The sequence below is a fragment of the Engraulis encrasicolus genome, chromosome 20 (assembly GCF_034702125.1).
Source record: "Engraulis encrasicolus isolate BLACKSEA-1 chromosome 20, IST_EnEncr_1.0, whole genome shotgun sequence".
In the NCBI taxonomy this organism is placed as follows: domain Eukaryota; kingdom Metazoa; phylum Chordata; class Actinopteri; order Clupeiformes; family Engraulidae; genus Engraulis; species Engraulis encrasicolus.
The window spans coordinates 3,110,938-3,125,149 of NC_085876.1; the positions used below are offsets into that span (position 1 = coordinate 3,110,938).

The 14,212-nt window shown below is 42.6% G+C and overlaps 1 long non-coding RNA gene across 1 annotated transcript; it reads left to right on the forward strand.

The window, feature by feature from the left end:
• Positions 1-5,474: 5,474 nt before the first annotated feature.
• LOC134436854 (uncharacterized) lies at positions 5,475-9,261 on the forward strand. Its single transcript, XR_010032274.1, has 7 exons — positions 5,475-5,573; positions 6,585-6,654; positions 6,851-6,955; positions 7,403-7,481; positions 7,586-7,695; positions 7,926-8,030; positions 8,629-9,261. It is a non-coding gene; the product is annotated as an uncharacterized LOC134436854 (long non-coding RNA).
• Positions 9,262-14,212: the final 4,951 nt, after the last annotated feature.

A 14,212-nucleotide genomic window follows, 5' to 3' on the forward strand; every position in this document is an offset into this window, starting at 1 on the left:
CACACACACACACACACACACACACACTAGTAAGAGAGACATTTCTGGAGGCAGCCTGCCTTTTCAAATAGGCCTTGGTCTCTCCAGGGAGGCATGTAGAATCAAGTATATGTAGGAAAAAGCCAGGCAGACATAAACACACACACACAAACACACGCACATGCACACACACACTCAGTCTGTGAAAAGGCATGCCTGTTAAAAAGAGAAGACTGCACTAAAATTATATTCACAACATTGCCTAAGCTCAATGCGAGGTACACTTTTCAAGGCCCTAAAATATATTTCTGATGTTTGTGGATATACACACAGATTTAACGGAGGGTGAAAGAATGTATTATCTAAACCACATAGTGTAATAGACTTTGTTTGGTTGGGGGAAAAAATCGTTAGAGGGTCTTATTTGTCAGACGGAGTGGACTTGCAAGCCGAAGATGGATATATATTGTTTGTGTGTGTGTGTGTGTGCGTGTGTGCGTGTGTGCGTGCGTGCGTGCACGTTTCGTGAGGAGTGAGAGATATACAGTTTGTGTGTGTACATTACTGGAAGAGAAGTTGTCAAAATGTTGGGTATATTTGGCTCTGTCAACATAATATCTGAAGGCTACAGTAACTGGTGCGTGCATGCATGTGTGTGTGTGTGTGAGTGCACATGTGCCTGTGTGAGTTTGTGCCTGTCTGTGTGTATGTGTGTCTGTGTTTTTGAGTGCCTGACGGGAATGTGTGTGTGTGTGCGTGTGTGTTTGGTGTATATGTCTATATCGATATACAGTACAGTACATATGACAGTTACAATAACTGACCACAATTTATGCGAGGAGACAACATCAAGGACATGGATTTTGGAGAGCAAAGGAAATATAAATACAAGCAGAGAGAGGAAGAGAGAGAGAGAGAGAGAGAGAGAGAGAGAGAGAGAGAGAGAGAGAGAGAGAGAGAGAGCGAGGAAAGTGGAAAGAGGGCAGTGAGCACAGAAAGCAGCAGAGTGGTAAAGAGAGAGGAAGGCAGAGAGTGACAAAGAGTGTGACCCTATGTCTCATATCGAACACTTTTGTTCATGACGGTTAGTGCATAGTGCTCAAAGTGCACTGGGGTCTTTAGTACAAAGTGTCGTAAAAAAAAGTTTGAGCACTATCACAGTGGGTTTACATACAGTGTTAAATCTCGCCCTCCAACCTGTGCCTGCAGTTCACCTAGGGAGCGCTGTCGAGACAGCAGAGCTCATAAGGCTGGCGCTAATAACTTGACATTGTGCTCGCTGTCGGCTGAAACTTGACAATATTACTGTAAGTTCTGAGAAACCAATGTGGATTTCAATGAAATGTACAATAACATGGGAGTTATGTCCTTCTGATTTCTTACAGCTTTGGCATTTATGAGTCAGGCTCCGCTAGCATCTTGCTAACAAAATTGCTTTACAGCTGTCGTGATCACAGCAATGCAGCCGGGCGACCAATCCAAACGCAGTGTGTGAAGCCACTCGTGACGTCATATTGACAATAAAGTCGTATTTTACAAAGATCCAGCGAGTTTAAACATTCAAACTAAGTGCTGTTTGAAAGGATAATCTATCCTGCCTTTTGGAAAAATAAATTGAAACGATGATACCAATTCTCTCCCAAAGCAATGGCAGCATCGTGGTTGAGCTCCATGGGACCCCATTCATTTCAACAGCCTCTGCACTCCTTGGCGCTCATCTGCGCTGTCTGGATGGCAGCAATTGGTGGACAGTACCACCCGGAAAAAGTCGCGAGATTCCTCTCTTGTACTACCCATAAACACTCTCTGGCACTATGCACTGTGCCCTAACAGGAAGTTACAGGTGAGCATTAGTTCATCAAATTATCGGTTGGCTACTGTTTACATTGCACAGCGTGTGATAGTATCTAGGTTTATCTACTAATTAATATTTAAGACCAGTTCCAGTGCAATAGTTGAAATTCAGAAATGCAAGGTTTATTTGCTTGAGAGAGAGGGGGGGGGAGCCAGGCCACACAGGCCCATCTCAAGGCCCCCTTCCCCCTCTATCTCCAAAGGTGTTAACAGCAGGACAGGTAAAGCAGAAGAAGGGCAGAACAATGCCAGTGGCTGAACTTAAAAATACCTCCACAGGAAGTGAGGTCACATTGGATGGTGTCACATACAGTGATAGTCTTAGCCAATAGCAATGGATAGGCGATTTCAAATCAGCAGTTTGGGGGGGGAAGGGAAGTTCAGTACATCCTGATGCCATAGACAAAGGGAACTTTTATTTGACATCTCACAGTCTAAAAGTGTTATTCAAACACGTATCAAACAATACATGGATATTGAAATGTTATGCGTGATTGGGGGCAATATTCAGATTCTTTCAGTCCCCCTTTTGAAGTTGAAATACTTCACATAAACATATCAAATCATTAATCCACATACAACTCTAGAAATTGCACTCTGGAAATATATAGGGAAATAGCACTCTGGAGATTGGTTCCATCAAAAAGTTATCATAAGCAGCACGATATGAAGACAATTGAAATGGACTGTAAGAATTTTGTCATGACAGGATTACAAACGAGTTGACTCATGTGACGCATGTCATTCAGTTCTTCATGTAAAGCAATGTGAAACGCGTTGTGTGTGCAGACGAGTGTAAAAAGAAAAACTGTAGTACTCTTCTTCTTCGTCATCTGACTCCATCTTCTTCATTCAATGTGCCCTTTGAGGCCAATGCAGTGGACCAGGTCAATGGCACGTTACCGGGAAGAGAGATAGCATCATACGCTCTAGTATCTTATTCCGCACACATCAATGTTCACAACAAGCATCTGTGTCACCCAGGAAGATCTCATAGAACATGGAAGAATCAAAACAAGAATAAAATAAAATGAAATGGCAAAATGTGTCAGCGTGGGGACTGTCTCCCCCTTTCCATCAACTTCAAAGACACATAAATACAACACAGAGAAAGTTCCAATTTGAAATGGTTGCCTTGAAATGAACAAAAGAAAATCAACAGGTCAGTCTGCCACTAAAGGTGTGAAAAGGGGATCTCTCAGCATGGGCAAGGGGTGCTCCCCCTTTTGACACCTTGAAATCAAAACAAGAAAATAAACTAGTCCATTCAAAACATTTGCCTCGTATAAACTCTTAAATTTCAATCTTAACTCATGACTTTGCTTTTGTGTGAATTCTTCATCTCAAACTCATATTTAGTCAACTTATCTTCACACAGTCTGAAACAGGCACAGGCAAAGGAGGACAGGCAACAGGCCTTCCACACATTAACTCCTAGGTACAGTCAATCACCACCCATCCTCCACTGAGAGTAAACAACTCACGGATCCCCTCCCCCTTTGCAATCTGTGGGGCATTCCAGCTGTAGCAGATTGGAGAAATCGGAGGAGAACAAATAAACAAAAATTAAAAATGTCAAGGGAGAAAACAATGATCGCCGAGATGTGCCACGCTTATTCACCCAATGTGTCTCAAGCAAAGGACCATCTTGTCCTCTCCAGATGTTTGGCTGGGTAACGCCGCCATACATGAACACCGCAAACCTTACTATAGTATTGCTTGGTACACAACTTCTGCTTTCCTCTCAGAAGTTCAAAACACCACTGGAATTCCCATCAGTAGATAACCCTCAAGCCAATACAGAAAGTACGTTTAGATTGTTCAAAACACATCATTTGCATAGTCAACGCCAGCCGCTTGTCACGCTTGAAGACAGCATGGTCACACCGCATGGTGAATGGGGAGCTCCACTCCTACACTGCATGAAAAGAGGAATTTGTGGATGAGTTTTGCACCTTAAATTGCTTCATACCTCAAGCCACAGCATTTGCGGCTCCCCCATGCCCCCCTCCCATCCCCTTCTTAGAAGAGCCTTTAATATGTAAATGCCAGTGATCAGGTCGGGAGCTGCCCCAGTCAATTTCAAGTGGGGTGGGGTGGGGTGAGGTCAGGTGGGTGGGAGGGAGTGGGTGGTCGGCAGGCCTGTTTCTAGGATTTTGGGGTCCCTAGGCAACGGGATTGTTGGGGGCCCTAGGGCATTTTTTGGCCTTTTACTAAAATGTGTGTGTGTGTGTGTCTGTGTGTGTGTAGGCTATGTTTTTTCACGCTGCCCAGTGGTGTTTTTCAGAATCACTAACCATTAAACCAGGGGTAGGGAACCTATGTTTTATCCGGCCCCTGATATCATTATAATGTTTTGCAACTTCACAGGAATCTTAGAAATTACATTTCCAATGCAATTAAGTTAGCCTATATTCAGGGGACCTAGAAAAGGTGGGGACTGTTTTAAAGGTGTCTACCTTTAACCCTATCCAGACCGGGCTTTTTTGGCATACCTGGGACCGGGGGGGGGGGGCTCTTTTGACCCCCCCCTCATAACTTGGGAACCGAATGGCGTATGACCACCAAACTTGGAGGGGATGATCTTCAGCCAAAGATCTATGAATGACATCAGTTTGGTGTCATTATTGGATATTATGACGTCATTATGACGTCATTTCCTGATTTTATGGCCAAAATGTCAACTTAATGTATTTTCCATCTAACTTGGGTAATGCATATCAATTTTGGTTATTATGTGCATCAGACCACTTCAAATGTTCAAAAGGGTGTCTGATGCTAATGAAAATGTAAAAAAATATGAAAAGTGATGATGATGAGACTTAGATCAGTGATTTTTGGTCAGGTGTACCCGTCAGAAAACCGTTGCCATGGCAACAGCAAAAATGATAGACCTAATCTTTTGGTATCACATTGTAGCCAACTTCATTCTAGGAAAAGTCAGAAAGTTTCGTAGTCATAGCTTAAGTCATTCAAGAGTTATACGACATCAAAGTTGGTGCGGGCACTTTTAGCCCCCCCCCCCCCCCCCCCGGTCTGGATAGGGTTAAAGATGTCTATATGTCTATATAGGCCTAAAGATGTCTATATAGGCCTAAATGTTATGGGGAAATCCTGATTTGTGTTCATAGTACGGCCCCCGGAGGATTTTATGACCATGGTAGGAATTTGAAGTGGCCCCTCGAATGAAAAAGGTTCCCCACCCCTGCATTAAACCTTTCTACTAGCCACAGCTTTGCTGTCAGTACATTTTATTATGATACTATAAGCTCAGAAATTAAGTTGATCAAACAATTCGATCTGTGCTATAAACATTTAAATGAACCTACAGAATAGGCTATCAAAATAGAATCATCTGAATGATCTTTCTTGGACATACATTTTGAAGTGACCCTTCGAATTAAAAAGGTTCCTCAGCTGCTTTTCAGGAAAAAAATCAATGTGCTTGGCAACTCTGGTTTTTAAATGGTATTCTGAACTAAAGCAAGGATTGTTCAAGTTAGTTGAAAATAGACCGTCTCTGGTTAAATTAGTTCTACACCAAGCCTTTAGGTGGCAGTAAAACGAATTGGCACAATGCGAATTCCACACACAAGCCACAAAGAAGCCACCAGCCGCGGTCAACAGCGCCTTCCTGATTGAACAGAAGAACCACGCGCTGTCTGTGTGGTTTACAAGTTTCTTGGCGATATGGGGGGAAAGTTCCTCACATACCAACGGAAAATGGGCTTCATATACATGTAAGTACATTTTACTCAACTGTGGTTTAAAGTTTCAGTACTCAAGAGCGATTGAATAGCTCCTCTGAACACAGATCCGCCATTGCTAAGTTATGGCACAGCCGCTTTACATAGCTGGTAGCTCAAGTCCCCTCAATGTGACTACACTAGTTGCTGCTGTACGCTAGTAAATTCTGATGACTTGCGAGCATCGTAATGACAAAATGCTGTGGTGAAACAGTGAATATGTTAACTATACTTGTTGATGGTAAATTGTTTGACATTGCTCGTTCTCAGTTGCCTTTCCCCTGCCTAAAGATAGACAAAGGCTACCGTTAGCATGCTATTGCGTTAGCTCATCAACTAGATGCTGGGCCCTGCTCATTTTTCACGTCTGCCCGGTATTTCGCTGATGAACTAACGCTTAGACGCCTTGCCAATGTATTTTACAGCGGAAAAATGCATCTAGGCGACGTTGGAAAGACTGGTGTGCCGTCTGGGTATGTTGGTTTTCAGTGCTGGGCAGTAGCGAAGCGACTAGTTTAATTACATTCTCTAGTAGCTTGGTCGTAGCGTCACTACTATGTATCGAGTAGCTAACATCCCTTGAAACACCTTGCCCTTTCACCAAACCGACCGATTCTTCCTTGTTGCGTTCTATATTATGAAAGCTAACCGTGAGTAGTTCTGGCGGCAGCTCTCAGTAACGCGAGCCCAATGTATCAGCGCGAGCTCAATGTCGACCAGAGTGGTCAAGTTGAGCACGCCACCCCGAAATCAATGTGAAATACCCTGCCATTTGCAACAGTAGGCAACCTGTCCTTTAAAAGTATGGGTCCTCAAAACAGCACTTGTTGCACAAATAAGTGTAGATGGCCTCTTCAAGAAATTGAAATTATGTATGGTCACTTTTTCTTATTGTTTCACGTGGAGGTCTACTGACCTTGTCTAAATAATGTAGGCTAGTTTATGTCCATGTATTATATTAGGACCCAAGGTTAATGGGTTATTCTATTTACCATGTTTTCACAGGCTGCTGTCTCATAATATGGCGAAGACGAGTCACCTGAAGGCCTAACTCGCCATAGAAGACTGAAAGAATGTAAGATTAACTTCTTTGTGACCAATATGACTTGCTCATTGATACATTTGCTATGTCAATATGAGGTGCATGGCAAAATATTTAATTTATTTGTCTCGCTTCTAGGAGCTGTAGAAACAACAGGGTGTTCTTTTTCAGGGTATTCTTTTTTATAGAACTGGACAGGTCATTTATTCGTTCCCCTTGTTTTTTGAAGTGTCCTGCAGGATGCTGTGTCCTGCAATCCTGTGTGCTGTGCTACAGACGCGTGTGGAGGTCAACCCAAAATGGGCACAGTCTCACCACAGAAGAGTGAAAGAGGGTAAGCTTAACCTATAGCCTACGTCAGGGTCGGGGAACGTTTCTCATTCGAAGGGCCGCTTAAAATTCATCCGAGGGGCCGTAAAAGTCCTCCAAGGGCCGTACTATGAACACAAACCAGGATTTTCCCTTTCACTTTAGGCCTATATTGAAGGCAGCCACATTTAAACAAATGCCACCTTCTTCAGGTTCCCTGAATATAACTTAATTGTATTGCAAATGTATTTTCTAAGATTCCTTTACAAAATGTCATATTTCATGTGAAGCTGAATAGCATTAAAATTATATCGGGGGGCCAGATAAAACTACCTCAAGGGTCGCAAACGGCCCTAGAGACATAGGTTCCCCACCCCTGGCCTACATTGTCAATATGACTTGTGCTACTTTATAGATAAGTAATCAATGCTGTGCATTGCTATGTTTTGATTTATTTTCTTACATCCTACAGATCCTGGCAGGGAGACGGTAGTGTCCTGCAGAATGGTGATGGGCCAATCTTACAAGAGACCACAGAAAACTGATATAGTGTAAGATTATCCCTGTTGGGCTCAATAGGTCTTGCTTATTGACATATTTGCTATGTCAATATGAGGTGCATGACAAAGTATTTATTTATTTGTCTCGCTTCTAGGAACTATAGAAACAACAGTGCCTGCTGCAGTATAACGAGGACACCCTGAGCAGAGAGCTCCAATAGACCCAGGTCCAGTGTCTTGGCAGGGTGAAATGGCACTGATATGGGTATGTACTAATGTCAGTTAAAATGAATGAATTAATTAATTCTCATATCTGAATAATGTGAACACTGGATTAACCACACACACACACACACACACACACACCCTAGGCCTAGATGATTTGGACCCAAGGTTACCTTTACCACAGCTCTGGCACATCAATTTTCATTTGTTTAATAACTGGTCAGGTAATTTATTCATTCCCCTTGTTTTTTAGTGTGTTTTTTTTTGGAGTGTCCTGCAGGATGCTGTGTCCTGCAATCCTGTGTGCTGTGCTACAGACGCGTGTGGAGGTCAACCCAAAATGGGCACAGTCTCACCACAGAAGAGTGAAAGAGGGTAAGCTTAACCTATAGCCTACGTCAGTGGTGGGGAACCTTTCTCATTCGAAGGGCCAATTCAAATTCACCCGAGGGGCCGTAAAAGTTCTCCAAGGGCCGTACTATGAACACAAACCAGGATTTTCCCCTTCACTTTAGACCTATATTGAAGGCAGCCACATTTAAACAAACACCACCTTCTTCAGCTTCCCTGAATATAACTTAATTGTATTGCAAATGTATTTTCTAAGGTTCCTTTACAAAATATGTCATATTTTATGTGAAGCTGAATAACATTAAAATTATATCGGGGACCAGATAAAACGGCCTCAAGGGTCGCAAACGGCCCTCAAGACATAGGTTCCCCACCCCTGGCCTACATTGGCAATATGACTTGTGCTACTTTATAGATAAGTTCTCAATGCTGTGCATTGCTATGTTTTGATTTATTTTCTTACATCCTACATATCCTGGCAGGGAGACATAGTGCATGAGACCATAGAAGACTGAAATAGGAGATTATCCCTGTTGGGCTCAATATGACTTGCTTATTGATATATTTGCTATGTCAATATGAGGTGCATGGTGAAGTATTAATTTATTTGTTGTTTCTACAGCTCCCAGAAGTGAGACTGAGTGCCTGTTGCAGTATGACGAGGACGCAGTGACCAGAGACCTTCAGTAGACCCTGCTGGCATGATTGGCGTCTGAAGAATATGAAATCAACAGCAATGTTTATAATGTTGTACATACCTGTATAGTCTGTATTAAAAGGCAATACCTGTAGTATTTTTCCTCTTACTTTCATATTTACCACATATTTACTATGAATTGACAACTTTTACTAAAATCCATTTTTGTATGTGCCCTGACTAAAACTATCCTTAAACCTAACCTGTCAGAGATGTAACAACAACCTGCTCTTAGCAATGTGGCAGCAGTCTACTTGGATGCAGCGGGGAACATAGAACCCTTTTTTGAAAAAGCATTGTATGTTTCTGAGTTTTATGAATTGTGCCCTTCCCAAACATCATGCATAGGCTAAGCGTATCTATGACACGCTGATTTGAACTCACTATCGCGTGTGTCCAATGCGCATTTTCAAGTTAAGTCGTGCTCCACAACGCCCTGTGACAGGTTAGGTTTAGGGATGGTTTTGGTTTAGGCACAATTTAGGTAGAAATTCGCCTAATCTCGCTGTTCTTGGCAAAAGTAAAGCAGCAGAAACATTACTTCACTGACAGGTTAGGTTTAGGAATGGGTTTGGTTAGGGCAAAGCAAGGCATATTTGTGTTTAGAAACAGAAATGCACTGTGGCAAAAGAAAATTGCTGATACGGCCGGAAAACGGCGCAAAGCTTGTCACTTGTCGAAAGTGCATGCAAGCGCTTTACCGTTGCGTTGAGGAGCACGCTTTGAATTCAAAATGCGTCGCACCATGCACTAGCGTGCGATACGTACGCTAAAGCATGATGACAGCCTGCCCAAACTTAACCTGTCGGTAATGAAATGTTTCCTAGTTGTACATTTGTGATCTGAGTGCTGTGTACATCACTGCATATAGAGTATATTGTTTGCACGGTATGTGTGTAGTTGCATGGTTCTTGTCAAAGTGTGTGTACATTGTTTGGTGTGATATTAAAAGCGTTTTTTAAAAAATCATTTTCATTTCATTCATTTTCATTTTATCAATAAATTCACATCATGCATGCTAAAGCCCCATCACAGTGCAGCCTATAATGATGTGAATATACAAAGTAAAATCAACCTAGGTATATTAGTAATAATAATTTTTGCATAATTATACGGACCTACTGTATACGGTCTGCATAAATTAATCCAACGTGACCAATAGAGGGTCGTAGCTGCTAACCAATAGCGCAGCTCTTTTACTTTGAGTCACGTGTCTTTTTCGTCCAATAAGAGCAAGGCTAGTCCGCGTTCCGGGCTGGCTGTCATTGCCTTTCATGTGGTAATCGTTGGGCCATTAACACCCTGCTGTGAGACCTCTCCACGGCTCGCGATTCGCTTCCGGGCGATTTAGGTGTCATCAAAATTGTTAGTTTTGATTCTCTCAAGCGCTCAAAATCAGACGAAAGTTAGGCAAGTCCGTGGACGATTAGGGACGAGTTCATTGTCACAAATCCCCCTTTTCGTGCTGTGCTAGCCATGGCACATAACGGCTTCTAAAACAAAATAACAGGAAGAAACTCGCTACGGCAAAGCGGTATCTTGGATTAAAACCTGAAGGTGGGGGTATGACTGTACAGTAGAGATAAGGTTAGGTGGCTTAAAGAAAACAAATGCATCTCTGGCAGACTGACACAAAATAAAACAAAAGCTTATGGAAGTGTAATTACCAAAATTGTCATCCAATCTAAACAAAACAAATCCTGGGAAAATTGTATACAGCAAAACAAACAAATCACTCATTTGAGTATATAGACAAGATGTTAAACTTAGCAAGTTTTGGTTTCTCAACAGGCCACCATGCTTTTCTTCTCACAACTGCTGTGGGCCAGCTCATTTCCATAACACCAGGCCTGCTTCAGAAGACACAAAACGATTAATGGGAAAAACAACCATCTTGAATATATGATCAAAGAGGACCCACTTAAAATCAGGAAACTGTAAATAAAGCAAAACTGTATCAACTCACATTCTTGTCAAACCAAAACAACAAATGGGTGAACAGGGTGAAATGAAATCATGACCAAATCAAACAAAGAAAAGGGTAAAAAATAAAATGTCATGACAGAAATTCATACATCTATCCAAATTCAATTTGTGGTTGGGAATATCCTTGTTTCTTTTAAGTTTCTTTGTCTTAAGGTCAGCACTCTGATTTTAGCTTTCTTTAACTTTTAAGAAGACATACAGTACACTCACACCTATCGGGGAGGGGGTCACAGGGTCGTTAAGGTTGGGGAAGTGTGGGGGGTTTCAACAGTTACACATACAAACACACTGGCCAGCACACACACACACACACACACACACACACACACACACACACACACACACACACACACACAATAAAGGGGCCCAAACAAAGAGACAAAATGGAGGGAAAAGTTCAAGACCGTGTGGAATATCTGAGACATTGGCTGTTCAAAATCAATCAAAATGGGTATTTAGTAAATAGGCACCCCTGCCACTATTCCTATATTGGCCAGCTATTTTTGATTGACTCTGAGCAGTTGCCACTGATAGACACATTGATCAAATTTCTGTAGATCAGGACATGGGGATGGGGGTTAGTTGAAATAACAAAGAAAGACAAAGAGACAGCCATGGCAAACACAGACAAAGACAAGACACATGCATCTGATTTCACTACGGCACTGAATTCTGAATTTAGGAGCTTCATATAGACCTACACACCTTCAGTTGACAAGTACTCAAATAAGCTATGCCAAAGCTGTACCGTTTCTTTTGCTATTGCCAGATGAATTCAGTCATCAAACTAGTCTCCCAACAGTTCCTGGCGCCAGGATATTTTACGTAGGGCCAATTCTCATGATCCAAGAGTAAAGCTCTTTGTCAGGGAATTGCCTACAGCTTTCGTCAAAGGTGCCGTGTCGTAAGAACAGGTAGAGATTAAGAAAAGAGAGATTTTAAGACAGAAAAGAAAGAAACTCTACCTTTCCACCACACCCCTACTAGGTCGAGTCCGTGGATCTATTAAGCTATTCCTAATAGTCACACACCTTAAAGAAAATTAAAATTTATGTAATATCTATAAAGATCAATTTTCAATGAACCAGAACTCTGACCCCGTCATCTACAATATTACAAGTAATAAGGAGCGACCCAAAAATCTTCGTCAAGATCATGGCGTTGGGAAACCAGCTTCAGGACCTTAATCACATGACAACAGCAAACAACCACTTAAATAGACTCACCTAGGATAAATGTTTCTGTCAACCAAAGGTATGAAGATGGTCTTACCACAAGCTCTGGACTCCAAATTAAATCCACTAAAATCCAAATTCTTTGTCTCGGTGGAACCTCCATCTGATAGTATCTAGGTTTATCTACTAATTAATATTTAAGACCAGTTCCAGTGCAATAGTTGAAATTCAGAAATGCAAGGTTTATTTGCTTGAGAGAGAGAGGGGGGGGAGCCAGGCCACACAGGCCCATCTCAAGGCCCCCTTCCCCCTCTATCTCCAAAGGTGTTAACAGCAGGACAGGTAAAGCAGAAGAAGGGCAGAACAATGCCAGTGGCTGAACTTAAAAATACCTCCACAGGAAGTGAGGTCACATTGGATGGTGTCACATACAGTGATAGTCTTAGCCAATAGCAATGGATAGGCGATTTCAAATCAGCAGTTTGGGGGGGGAAGGGAAGTTCAGTACATCCTGATGCCATAGACAAAGGGAACTTTTATTTGACATCTCACAGTCTAAAAGTGTTATTCAAACACGTATCAAACAATACATGGATATTGAAATGTTATGCGTGATTGGGGGCAATATTCAGATTCTTTCACGTGTCGTTCTTGTATTAACATTTCCTTCATCCCAATGGCAGCTATTTCGCATACAATACTTGGCTTGGCATGAAAAGGTTAATGTCTCGGCAACATTGCGTCCATAATTAGGAGACCGTTGACCAAACTTTTCAACTGAACTGAACGCCACATTTCTTCCGTTTCATGACTGTATCAACATGGCGACCGTTTAGCGTGTGCACTGTCCATCGTTCAAGCACTGCGTTTTTCGCCATTGTCAGGGCATCATCCGGGCACTTTCAGTGCACTGAATTAACCGAATTTTTCAGTGTGAGCGCCCTACGCACTGAAGCATAGTGCCCAATGTGCTCAAGTGCGCCACCTGAGACACAGGTTGATCATTTTGGTGCGCCAAGCATTGAGAGAGACAATGAAGTCTGTGACAACATTTTTAGTTATCTATTACGAGCTATTTTGACCACAACAGTCAAAATGAATATTTAAATCTGACTCAGAGGAGTCAGCTGGGGCGACAGGAGGACTTACACCACTACACTTAGGGGAGGACCAAAATCATCAACAGTCCACTGGCAAAATGCCATGCATGCCCTGTGGCCCATCATGTCCCTCACTCCATCCTCATCCTTGTCTTTTTCTTCTTTGCCCTTTCCCTCCTTCTCCTGATTAGATCAAATTGTTTCTACAACAGAGATAACCTAGCTTGGTTACCATGACTTGCCTGTTTCTTGCCTGACCTGTAGTTCCACGCAGCTTCGTGAGCTCCACTACTGGGAGAGCACGCGTTCGCTCCGCCTTCAGAAAGCATGGCTTTATCCATCATTCTGCCCGTCCTCGCTACCAACAAATACCTTCAAAAATGTTTTCTGTTGATCTCTAAAGCGTAAATATAGTCTATAATCTGTCCTGTGACTCCTCAATGCGAGCTGCCATTTATATTGAGGCAATGAATGCTCAGATTATTTTGTGACTGGAGAATGTATGTGTGTATTGCAGCTCCGACAGGGTGCTCCAGAGCTACACACACACAGGTGTAGTGAGAACCAGGCTAACCATGACTGCAAGTCTTTTAAACTTTAGCCTGACCAGCCAAACTGTCTACAACATTCTGCGCTGGGGATGCAAAGGGCGTGTCAAGCTCACATTCATGAAATTCTGTGGAACTACCTACATATGCTGCTGTGTTGAAGCTGCTGTCAATTAGAATCTGGTGAGAGTTAGGTTAGGGCAGAGATTCTATATATAGAGATATGCCAACATAATAGGTTTCTATGGGCACCTAACACGACCAGGTTCCGGTCTGTCTAAAGGGCCGTGTCATAATGCTCCCACAATGAAAAGAACAGTCCGGGGGGCCATAATAGAACCAGGAAACAATGGGCCAATGGAACCTCTCTCTCTCTACTCTCTCTGGTTAGGGTTTCCTGGCCAGAGACTTTGAAGAGACTTGCCATTGTGATAGCTTGGCTAGAGATCACCCACTTGAAATCGCTGTTCGGCTATGCAGGACCCCGTTTCTCGAAAGCATTGTTGCTAACCAGTTAGCAACTTATTCGATTTCCAATGGGACATTGCATTGCAACCAAGTAAGTTGCTTAGTTAGCAACGATGTTGTCGAGAAACAGGCCCTTCTGTGCAACATACCTACGAGGGCGGGATGAGACCAGACTTACCCCTCTCTTTCTCTCTCACCCTCTCTCTCTCTTTCTCTCTCAGTCTATCCTGCC